The 13,333-nt window shown below is 38.8% G+C and overlaps 1 protein-coding gene across 1 annotated transcript in view; it reads right to left on the bottom strand.

Annotated features, from left to right (window-relative positions):
- PARD3B (par-3 family cell polarity regulator beta) overlaps positions 1 to 13,333 on the bottom strand; it is a 1,141,780-nt gene that overhangs the window by 612,295 nt on the left and 516,152 nt on the right. The window lies entirely within an intron of this gene.

The raw sequence follows: 13,333 nt of genomic DNA, 5'->3' as shown, positions 1-13,333 counted from the left end.
CCCCTGGGGTGGGGGGAGCAGAAAGTATGGTACAATGCAATTTAATTTAAAAGGCTTATAACGGGCTTTAATGTAAAAACATTCTATTCTAAGGATGCCTGTAAATTAATCCATTTAATGATCTTCCTGTCATCTATTTCTAGGATGACACATGGAAACAAAATCTTTCAACTCTTAGCTTGCCCCACTTGCATTTCAAAATAAGTCATTGTACTCAACAGAAAATGGTTAGGCAATGCAAAAGTAGACAATGTGCAATTGAAAACTGGTCTAGAAAATATATTTGAGTCTTAAAAAGAATGATTATCCAGCAGACAAGTGAAGAGTTTCACAGAGTCAGTGCAATTTGCTATTCAGGAGAGCTGGAAATATAGCTATTACTGCCATTTGGTGCTTCTCAGCTCTTCTGAATGATGATTTATACTGAAATAAATTATTTGCTGGGGTTATAGCATTAATGTCTATTTAAGTCCACAAAGAGATGGGCTTCATTCTCTTTCTTTTCTTCTAAAGTAGATAAAACTGATAAGGAAAATAAGTTAGCTCTTCTAAAAATATATCCTGATTTCTTTTAAATTTAATGAAAGCTTCCACTATTAAATATTTGAGTCAGTTATTAAATTCTGAAAACAAATCATACTATTAGAAAATTCAAATGAAATTCAACCTTAACAGAGTGAGTGGCCTAACTACTCTGCCTGCAATTAGGCTAAAAATAATTTGTTTCATACACAATTGACCACTATATAGGAAACTCTCCAAAAATCTGTGACTTAAAAATTGCTCTTATAAAAATTTTATATTTGTGTGCCTCTGGGAAAAAATAGTAGAAATGCAATTCTCTGTTTATCAACATTCTGAAAGTAATTCAAGCTATCACTGTTTAAAATAACATTTTTCATACTTCATTCTATATGGTACAGTTATAAAAAGTCAATCCATTTTGAAGGTATTTACAAATCTGATTTTCTATGTGCTATAACATCCTTATTTTGTGTACAAAACATAGAATTTCTAACACCTTTCACCCTTATTCATTTAGAATTTGCTTTTTAGAAAAAAACAAACAAAACTTATTTTATAATAAGAAATCAATGTGCTACTGAGGATGAAACACTATGCCAAAAGGTATAATAAAGTTCAAGTTCATGTTCCATTATTTTTTACTAATAGGTATACTTCACTACATTATTCTCTACCTCCATCTTAAACATTTTTTCAAGTATAGTTGATTTACAACACTGTGTTAGTTTTAGGCGGAGAGCAGAGTGACTCAGCATTTTTGCAGATTCTCTTCTATTACAGGTTATTATAAGTCAATGGGTATAAGTCCCTGTTCTGTGCAGTATATCCTTGCTGCTTACCTATTTAATATAGAGTTCTGTACGCATTGGTCAGTCATGCGTCCCTAACTGGTGGCTCCCCTCTTCCCTTTCCCCTGAGGTTACCATAGGTTTGCTTTGTTGTCTGTGAGTCTGATTCTGCTTTGCATGTACAATCAATTGTATGAAACATTTCTTAAGCAGTGACACACTAACAGTTCTACGGTTGGCAATTATTCTCTGCAAGAAACTAACCAAAAACAAAACCATAAAAAAAAGAAGAAAAAGAGAAACTTCCATAACATTTAGACAACAGAGTCCCAGTTTCACACTAGGATGCTTTTCTCTCTGTCAGTTGATCTGAAGACTAAGCCTCTCAGGTTATGCCCCTGAATTACCATTAATGCCAAGTGAACAAGTTAGTCTAAATGTAATATCCTCAGAAGTAATCCATTATCTTTAAAATTAAGAAGAGAATGGGGCTAATTTTGTGAAACTCTGGTTTGTTTCTAAGCATTTAACCCAAACTAGTACATCAATGATCTCAAATTAGAAAACAAGCAAACAAAAATTAAAAAAAAAATGTGTCTAACTAGTACATGACGGGCTTCCCAGGTGGCCCTCTTGGTAAAGAACCCACCAACACAGGAGATGTGCGTCTCGGGTTCGATCCCTAGTTCGGGAAGATCCCCTGGAGGAGGGCATTGCAACCCACTCCAGTATTCTTTCCTGCAGAATCCCATGGACAGAGGAGCCTGGCGGGGCTACAGTCCATGAGTTGCAAAGAGTGGGACACAACTGAAGCAACTTAGCATGCATGCATGCACAGTACATGACACCAAGGTCACAAAATAAATTGATTTAGAGGCACAGAGATGAATATTTCAGTGACTGACAATTTCAGTTACACAGATTTTCAGCTAAGACCCATACCTATACATATACATATACACATATATATATATATATATACACACACACATACATACACACATATACAGAATGTGTATTTATGCTGGTGAAAAGAAGAGAGTGGGAAGAAGGGAAAAAGAAAAACATGATTCTTCTTGGGTAATAAATATATTTTCCTTAAGCTACACCATATAGTTTTCCTTCAACTTAAAATACATGACTGATCTCTTTTGTTGTTGTTGTTTCAGTCTTCCTGTCTTAATATTTTCTGTTTTAATAACAAAAATAATAAATTATTTAAAACATATTTTATAATAACATATTTGGATTTCTATGATCAATCAATATGCCACGGTACTGTAGCATGGCTCGCAGAAGATAGTTCAATTTTGTACCAACTATTTGGAAAGATAACAAACAAACTTTAAAACAACTAGGTCTTTCTTAAATTCACTGTCAACTCTTCAGGAATAAGCTTTGTTCTCCACTTTTCAGTATCCCACAACTAAACACCTCCTGTTAAGTCACCTAATTTCTCCTTTGCTGTCTCCAATGAATATTTTTAAATAGGAAAGTGACAGAGTTTTAAACAATCTTTCACTTGGCAATTTAAAATTTAATTTTTAAATTCTCAACCCCATTCAAAGGTGATTGTCTGGAAGAGAGAGAGTTACAGTTTAAAAACAAGGGAAGACACATTCCAGGGTATAAGAGTATGCAAGTAATCAGAAGGACTGAAGATGATTTGAGCAAATCCTTGGATGCATATGGAGCTTTGCTGGTGGCTCAGATGGTAATGGAGAAGGCGATGGCACCCCACTCCTGTACTCTTGCCTGGAAAATCCCATGGACGGAGGAGCCTGGTGGGCTGCAGTCCATGGGGTCGCGAAGAGTCGGACACGACTGAGCGACTTCACTTTCACTTTTCAGTTTCCTGAATTGGAGAAGGAAATGGCAACCCACTCCAGTGTTCTTGCCTGGTGAATCCCAGGGATGGGGGAGCTCAGTGGGCTGCCATCTATAGGGTCGCACAGAGTCGGACACGACTGAAGGGACTTAGCAGCAGCAGCAGATGGTAAAGAATCTGCCTGCAATGTAGGAGACCTGGGTTCAATCACTGGGTTGGGAAAATTCCCTGAAAAAAGGGAATGGCTATCCACTCCAGTATTCTTGCCTGGAGAATTCCATGGACAGAGGAGACTGGCAGGCTACAGTCCATGGGGTCACAAAGAATCAGACATGACTAAGCAACTAACACACTTTTTGAATGTATATAATAGGGTAGAAGGCAGACCTTGTAAGCCAAGCTGAAATGAGGGAGAGTCAACTATATTCAGTTTTATGTAAACTCCTGTGGTGGGGTGGCGGGGGGTGGCGGGGGGTGGCGGGTGGCGGCGGGCAGGGGGAGCGGTGCAGAGTTTAAAATATAACATCTGCTTGAAGGAGTTTAGTAAAGATTAGACTCTTAAAAACTACAGTGTGAAGACAGTGGAGAGGACCCGGGCTTTGGAATCAAACAAACTGAACTTCACCTCTCCTGGCTCTGTGACACTGGACTGCCCTGTGACATAGGTTCTTCATTTAACACCTGGTGATAACACTGCATCACAGAGCTGATGGAAAGCCGAAGTCAAATAGGGCATGTATGAGACACACCACTGTCTGACAAATAATTTTTACATTCTCATGTTCGTCAAAAAATGTGTGCAGCAACAAGAGCAACTCTGAAAAAGGAGTTTGGAGGTGGCCACATTAAAGATGAAGTGTTTGGAACAGTAAAGGTACAAAACTTATATATGGAGTCTATGTGTTGCAGTTAAAACACTTGAAGAACTTCTAGGTAATGGGGTAATTAATGTGAATTCTAATTGGTAAATCTGTAAACATAAGAATAAGAGAAAACGTTGCTTCATATGATATGCACATTAACTGAAACATACAATACTCACCCTTTTAAAATATGTTGACATCTCAGTCTTCAAATGCTAGAATCTCTCTTAGAGATAATTTAGTTCAACCCTTCATTTAGTTCAACCTTTTCATTTTAAGGATGAGTTAATAGGCTCAGAAAATGAGAGACTACTTAAAAGAAACAGTGGTTTTTAGGTATTTTGGACATTAATACTCATAATATGGAAGCAATAACTCTATTATTTAAACTAGAATATTGAGAGGTAAACTGATGATTGGGGTAATTGTTGATTAATATGTATGTTATGATCAAGAATTTACTTCATTATAAAATTTGTATGGTAAATACATGTCAGAGAAGGCAATGGCACCCCACTCCAGTACTCTTGCCTGGAAAATCCCATGGACGGAGGAGCCTGGTAGGCTGCAGTCCATGGGGTCGCTGAGAATCGGACAAAACTCAGTGACTTCACTTTCACTTTTTAAAAAAAAATTTTTTTTAATTTTAATTTTTACTTTATTTTACTTTACAATACTGTATTGGTTTTGCCATAAGGAAATGGCAACCCACTCCAGTGTTCTTGCCTGGAGAATCGCAGGGATGGTGGAGCCTGGTGGGCTGCCGTCTATGGGGTCGCACAGAGTCGGACATGACTGAAGCGACTTAGCAGCAGCAGCAGGAATCAGCCTCCTCCCCACATAGACACACATGAGAGAAAGCAGGGTATAGCACTTGCTCTTGTGAGTAATGTTGCCTTATCTGCTTGAAAAGCTCAACTCCCAGTAGTCAAGTGAATTTTCTTGGAATACTATGTAAATGAAAATAGTAAAACATAATTCTGTGCAAAAACAGGTATAGCCTTATGAAAGAAATTTAAGCTTTTAAGAAAAAAAAAGTTGAGGTGAAAAGGAATTTCAAAAGTGCAAAAGAAGTACCGCTCATTGGTGATTTTCAACTAATTGAGATAAGACTCATTAAATTTCAGATGCAAAAGCCCTCAATTCAGCTCAAGGAACAATATCATGCCTTGATATCATAGTTTAAAATGCACTGGCTGATGAGCTAAATAAAATAAGAAGCATAAAGTGTTTATACAACTGCTTTGTTTCTCTATTCAGTCAAATATTGGAGGCCCCACTATGCATCAACCTTTACAAGAGGTGGATAATCATTAAGATGAATAATCATGGTGCTCGCTCTAAGCATATCTTTTAGAGATGGGGATGTGTGGACCAAAAAAAAAAAAACACTTTAGTATACAGAAAAGTGGGTCTCAGTGAAGTGTTAGGGGCGGTATGTATGCCTTATTGGAGAACTGATACCAATGTACAAACACAGCATAGACTGGGTCAGGTCCCATGCTAATTGGCCAGATGCACAGAAGCGTAATGGAAGCCAAAGAGACAGCCACAAACAAGTAGCATCCCTCAAAAGAGTAGAATTCCTGATCAGGTGTGTAGCTGCCAGTAACTCTGTCCTTACAGGACAGAATATTGCCACATCAGGGAAGCTCAATGCTTTTTGGATCATTGTCCTTCTATATTCAGGGCTTATGGGACATTCAGGAAAAATCTTACACACTCATTCACTGTTCTTCCCCTTAAGAAGATGGCTAGATTCATCATGCTCTCCCAGGCTTAGAGTGAACTAGCACTGGAGTTCCTAGTTGTATATGAAGAGGGTGCATCTTCCAGTTCTTAAGCAATCACCACTGCAAAGATGATAAATGCAAAATTCAAAGAATTAGAGGTGATTGTCCAATGTGCCTTATAAATACAATAATGCCTTTGAACTGTGGTGCTGGAGGAGACTCTTGAGAGTCCCTTGGACTGCAAGGAGATCAAACCAATTAATCCTAAAGGAAATCAGCCCTGAATATTCACTGGAAGGACTGATGCAGAAGCTGAAGCTCTAATACTTCGGCCACCTGATGCGAAGAGTCGACTCATTGGAAAAGAAAGATTCTGATGTTGAGAAATATTGAAGACAGGAGGAGGAGCTGATGACAGAGGATTAGATGGTTGGATGGCATCACTGACCCAATGGACAAGAGTTTGAGCAAACTCTGGGAGATGGTAAAGGACAGGGGAACCTGGTTTGCTGCAGACCACAGGATCCCAAGGAGTCAGACATGACTGAGTGACTGAACAACAACAACCCTTATAAATATAATTACAGGAAGCCAGAGAAGGGTCATCTAAGCATGTCTGGGTAAAGGAATTTTGAAAGAGGCAGCAACTAGTTAAAAGGCTCAGCTTGGTACATCAATTAATCATACAAGATACAAAGGCCAACCCAGACTGAAGATGTTATCTATATAAACACAAGTTGCTGTCTCCTCAGTATAAGTGATATGCACACACACCCCTGGGGGGATTTTTTTCCCCCTGTTTAGATAGATGATTTGCTTGGAAAGAAATCAGCTTAAATGCCAGATGATGTGTTATATATGAAATTCTGTTTAGAGAGTTTTGAAAGATGTCTCAGAAAGATAGGCATTTACAGAGACTGAAACCAAGATCCAGAAGAATCATCCATATGATGATGCAGTGGGCAGAGGAAAAAAACAGTGGTTTGAAATGTGATCCCCAGTGTCAAATATCACAAAGACACAAGTTCAAAACTGTATGGTGAGTAGGAGCCGGGATTTATTTAAGAATGGTTAATGATTTTCCTGAGCAAAATCAGAAGGACAGCTTGTCATAAATACTGGTGTTACTTGATTCCAGGGCCACTGACACCTGGAAAGCTCTGGGGGTCCCAGTTAAGGTGCCAAGAAGGCTTTCTGTAAGGACTGGGTGGCCCCAAGCATGGAGAGCTGGGAGAGTAATGTGAAGAAGGTAAAGAGGGACTCAGTGGCCACAGGCAAAAACAGAGTGAGCAACTAGGAGACACAGGACTTAGCAACAACTCCACATACAAAGCAAATGAGGAGTGTCCAAAAGAAACCAAAAACTATGCTTATATTTCTTCCTTGAGGAAGGACAAGCAAAAAGGAAATTTTAGCAACTGCTGTGATTTGTTCCAGAAAAAATCCACCACCAAGAATCTTGACTTTAGCCCATCGAAGGTTTGAATGATCTACTTTTAATTTAAGATGTCTTGACATGCATGAGAAATCAAAGATGAGATTTTTCAGTTGGGCATTTATACAGATGTGTATGAAGTTCATACTAGAAATCGTACTGGCTTCCAGAATGACTGACAGAGACAAACATGAGGTAAAGCAAGGAAAAGAGGATGATCAGCAGACGCCCACCAATGGCACTGCAGGCAAACCAAGGAGAAAACCAGGGTTTTATGCTCACAGAGTCTTCGGAGTATCTTCACACTGCGTCTAGAATAACATGTGGTTAACAAAGCGACAGAGGTGAGCCTAGAGGAAAGGTGGGGTGGTAGGAAGGAGAAAGGAACTGAAATTAACATGATAAACTGGTTCTGTAGAAATGGGGGTAAAGGCTGGTTTTGCAGAGGTTCAGTTTCCCTTTGCTCTAAGATATTACTTCTGGGCTATTGAATTATCGGTCACAGAAACACTTCATTTGAACACTTAGGATGACAGGATAAATATAAAGAGGGAAAATGTTATTCAAATACACCTAAATTGGTGTATGTGTTAGTTGCTCAGTCATGTCTGACTCTTTGTGATCCAATGGACGGTAGCCCGCCAGGCTCCTCTGTCCATGGAATTCTCCAGGCAAGAATGCTGGAGTGGGTAGCAATTCCCTTCTCCAGGGGATCTCCCTGACAAAGGGATCTAACCCAGGTCCCCTGTATTGCAGGCAGATTATTTACCATCTGACTACCAGGAAGCCCTAAATTGGTAAATATTAATATTTTACTTTGATGATGAAAATCCATTGCAAATGGTTAACATTTTTAAGGGCTTAAAAAGAGATAAATAGGAAAAAAAAAAAGGCTCTGCCAGGTAAGCAATATTAATAGTATGTTAATAATATTAACAGGATGCATAAATTGCATCATGCTTGCCTAGATGCTAATTATACTGTGACACTTGTTGAGTGCATTTGACATTACAAAATAGAAATGTCCTTCAAACATACAGTGATGAGACAGCAGGTGTGAGGAAATCAGTGCTTCAGGAGGGTTGCGTCTCAGAGCCCAAGGTTTCCTTGTTAACTCAGGAGGTATATTGGATAAGCTATACCGAAGGCCCATTCTAGATCTGAAGAGAGATAGTTCTATGATTTATATAGCCAATAAGGAAATTGAAGTCCAGAGAAATTAAGTTCCTAAGTCTTCTGGACTTGATTTCTGCTCCAGTTTTATTCACTTGACACTCTTCCATTGCAGGGTCACACCTCCACGTGGGTGAGTGTATGAAAGTAACAGGAGTGGTTGGTGTCTCTTCAGTGTGGTAGCAATTCTTTTCATCAAAAAAGGTCAGCAGATAGGAACATGTAGATAGGAAAATACAGAAAAAAGGAAAGGATGCTGGGAACTAAAAGGCAAATAGCAACCCGTATCACACAGCAAGATGCTGACACCATGAGTCAAGGCCCACCAGCACATGTCACAGAGGGCATGGTCTCTCTAATAAATGATTTAAACATTCTTTTCCTATTAACCATACAAATAGATTTAAAAAAAAAGATTACTGGGAATTCCTTGTTCGTTCAGTGGTTACGACTTTACACTTAGACGACAGAGGGCATGGGTTCAATCCTTGGTAAGGGAACTAAGAGCCCACAAGCCATTGGTACAAAGTACCACATTGTGTACCAATAAAGTGGCACATTATTTGTTTTTGGAGGCAACTAGATTGTGTATGTGTGTTTATGGGCATGAGATAGGGCTTTTCAAATGATGCCTAATAAACTCCCCTGAACTGAAACCTGGAGAGCCATTTAAAAAAAAAAAAGAAATTTATAATGCTATCGAACTGATCACATGGACCACTCTCAGTCAATGAAAATATGAGCCATGCTGGGTAGGGCCACCAAAGATGGACGGGTCATAGTTGAGAGTTCTGACAAAATGTGGTCCACTGGAGAAGGGAATGGCAAACCAATACTTAGGTATTCTTGCCTCGAGAACCTCATGAACAGTATGAAAAGGCAAAAAGATAGGATACTGAGAGATGAACTCCCCAGGCCAGTAAGTGCCCAATATGCTACTGGAGAAGAGTGGACAGAAAGAATGAAGAGACAGAATCAAAGAAAAAACAATGCCCGTTTGTTGATGTGATTGGTAATGGAAGTAAATTCCGAAGCTGAAACAAACAATATTGCATAGGAACCTGCAATGTTAGGCCCATGAATCAGGGAAATTGGAAGTGGTAAAACAGGAATTGGCCAGAGTGAACATGGACATTTTGGGAATCAGTGAACTAAAATGGACTGGAATGGGTGAATTTAACTCAGATGACCATTATATCTACTACTGTGGGCAGGAATCCATTAGAAGAAATGGAGTAGCCCTCATAGTAAGAGTCCAAAATGCAGTTCTTGGGTGCAGTCTCAAAAATGACAGAATGATCTCTGTTCGTTTCCAAGGCAAAGCAATCAATATCACAATAATGCAAGTCTATGCCCCAATGAGTAATGCCGAAGATGCTGAAGTTGAACAGTTCTATGAAAACCTCCAAGACCCACTAGAACTGACACCAAAAAAAGATGTCCTTTTCATTATAGGGGACTAGAATGCAAAGTAGGAAGTCAAGAGATACCTGGAGTAACAGGCAAATTTGGCCTTGCAGTACTAAATGAAGCAGGTCAAAGGGTAACAGAGTTTTGACAAGAGAGCTCACTGGTCATAGCAAACACTCTCTTCCAACAACGCAAGAGAAGACTCTATACATGGACATCACCAGATGGGCAATACAAAAATCAGACTGATTGTATTCTTAGCAGCCAAAGATGGAGAAGCTCTATACAGTCAGCAAAAGCAAGACCAGGAGCTCACTGTGGCTCAGATCTTGAACTCCTTATTGCATAATTCAGACTTAAACTGAAGAACATAGAGAAAACCACTAGACCATTCAGGTATGACCTAAATCAAATCCATTACGATTATACAGTGGAAGTGACAAATAGATTCAAGGGATTAGAATCTGATAAAGTCCCTGAAGAACTATGGAAGGATGTTTGTGACATTTTACAGGAGGCAGAGATCAAGACCATCCCAAAGAAAAAGAAATGCAAAAAGGCAGAATGGTTTTCTGAGGAGGCCTTACAAATAGCAGAGAAAAGAAGAGAAGGTAAAGGCAGAGGAGAATAGGAAAGATATACCCATCTGAATGCAGAGTTCCAAAGAATAGCAAGGAGAGATAAGAAACCCTTCCTCAGTGATCAATGCAAAGAAATAGAGGAAAACAATAGAATGGGAAAGACTAGAGATCTCTTCAGGTAAATTAAAGATACCAAGGGAACATTTCATGCAAAGATGGGCACAATAAAGAATAGAAATGGTATGGACCTAACAGAAGCAGAAGCTATTAAGAAAAGGTGGCAAGAATGTACAGAAGTACTATACAAAAAAGATCATGATCCAGATAATTGATCGCTCACCTAGAGGCAGACATCCTGGAATGCAAAGTCAAGTGGGCCTTAGGAAGCATCATTATGAACAAAGCTAGTGGAGGTGATAGAATTCCAGTTGAGCTGTTTCAAATCCTAAAAGATGATGTCGTCAAAGTGCTGCACTCAATATGCCAGCAAATTGGGAAAACTCAGCAGTGGCCACAGGACTGGAAATGTGGGTTTTCATTCCAATCCCAAAGAAAGGCAATGCCAAAGAATGCTCAAACTACTACACAACTGCACTCATCTCACAAGCTAGCAAAGTAACGCTCAAAATTCTCCAAGCCAGACTTCAACAATACGTGATCCATGAACTTCCAGATGTTCAAACTGGATTTAGAAAAGGGAGAGGATCCAGAGATCAAATTGCCACATCTGTCGGATCACAGAAAAAGCAAGAGGGTTTCAGAAAAACATCTACTTCTGCTTTATTGACTACGCCAAAGCCTTACTATGTGGATCATGACAAACTGTGGAAAACTCTTGAGGAAGTGGAAGTACCAGACCCCCTTACTGCCTCCTGAGAAATCTGTATGCAGGTCAAGAAGCAACAGTTAGAACTGGACATAGAACAACAGACTGGTTCCAAAGGGGAAAGGAGTATGCCAAGACTGTATACTGTTACTTTGCTTATTTAACTTATATGCAGAGTACATCATGAGAAATGCTGGTCTGGATGAAGCACAAGCTGGAATCAAGATTGCTGGGAGAAATATCAATAACCTCAGATACGCAGATGACACCACTCTTATGGCAGAAAGCAAAGAAGAACTAAAGAGTCTCTTGATGAAAGTGAAAGAAGAGAGTGAAAAAGTTGGCTTAAAACTCAGCATTTAGAAAACTAAGATCATGGCATCTGGATCCATCACTTCGTGGCAAATAGATGGGGAAATTGAAAGAGTGAGAGACTATTTTGGGAGACTCCAAAATCACTGCAAATAGTGATTGCTGCCATGAAATTAGAAGACGCTTCTTCCTTGGAAGACAAGCTATGACCAACCTACACAGCACATTAAAAGTAGAGACGTTACTTTGCCATCAAAGGTCTATCTAGTCAAAGCCATGGCTTTTCCAGTAGTCATGTATGGATGAGAGAGTTGGAGTAAAAGAAATGAGTGCCAAAGAATCGATACTTTAGAACTGTGGTGTTGGAGAAGACTCTTGAGAGTCCCTTGGACTGCAAGCAGATCCAACCAGTCAACCCTAAAGGAAATAAGTCCTGAATATTCACTGGAAGGACTAATGCTGAAGCTGAAACATCAATACTTTAGCCACCTGATGTGAAGAGCTGAGTCACTGAAAAAGACCCTGATGCTGGGAAAGATTGAAGGTGGGAGGAGAAGGGAACAACGGGATGAGATGGCTGGATGACATCACCGACTGGATGGATCTAAGTTTGAGCAAGCTCCAGGAGTTGGTGAAGAACAGGGAAGACTGGCATGCCGCAGTCTATGGGGTTGCAAAGAGCCGGACACAACTGAGCAAGTGAATTGAACTGAATGTCTGAATAGCAGTGAAATTTATGGCAAAGCCCCCAAAAGAGATCACTTTCACTGTAGCAGTGCCTGAGCAAGTCTTGTGCCCAGCTTGTGATGAATGCAGCAGCTGTGACATGCTTTCAGATATTGTGATGGAAAAACCACATGAGAGAAACCAAGTCACATTTTAGTAGAATTTCAATTTTCCAAATACTTCAGCCTTAAATATCACTCCATTAACAAAGTAACTCCCAGTATTGCCATAAAAGAAAAAAGAAGTTCAAGTTGATGAACAGCACTATTTTTCTTTCCTTTTGGATTGCAAAACCTAAAGTCTGTTCAACACACAATGCGACAAACGCAAGCAATTCACAGAACTCTCTAGCGACACAACAGTTAAGAATGAGCAGACACACGATAAGATATTTTTAATATTTAGAAAGCTTAAATGAGAGTAACATTGCTATAAAAACAAGCGAAGGTTTTTGTAACTGACTTTTATTGGTAATTATACTTTTATCTGAGGATGCTTATACCTCTATCTTGAAGTATATCATTGCTGTGTTCCTGAGGGTATATGCTTTTTCTCATATTGAAGTTTTCACATTTTATCCAGCTGATATACACCATACTATAGTGTTTCATATTGTTAACCACATGGCAATATCAAATTTCTCATTTTATTTAAAGTCAATTAATGCCATGTCTTAGACATGCACTAGGTCTCTCAGTCCATGTTTTAAATTGTATGTAATTCACTAATCAGATAATTCCATTTTCACTGATAACTTCACAAATAGGAAGTCCTCTTTTATGGAATATATTTGAAACTGTAGCATAGAATTAAAATTCCTATGCTAGTAAGACATAGACCTGTACCCATTTTACAGATTACAAAAATATATGTGTGAAGCTTCATGTTTATACATGCTAAACATTATTTAGACAAAAAACATTTTGATTACCATGCTACAGCAAGGACTGTATTATCTGTTCATTCAATATATAAAAAATAATATCATATATTAAAAGATTGTCAAAGATTATGCAGTCAAATTTGTAGGAAAAAGTGTAATAATTATTTTAGGCATTGATTAATATGTAGCCAATTAAATATAATAAAATAGTTTTCATATTATCTTACATCTTTAGTATATTAGCTTTATT

This window comes from Budorcas taxicolor, chromosome 2, assembly GCF_023091745.1.
Source record: "Budorcas taxicolor isolate Tak-1 chromosome 2, Takin1.1, whole genome shotgun sequence".
Classification (NCBI taxonomy): domain Eukaryota; kingdom Metazoa; phylum Chordata; class Mammalia; order Artiodactyla; family Bovidae; genus Budorcas; species Budorcas taxicolor.
This window is presented reverse-complemented; position numbering and strand designations above follow the sequence as displayed.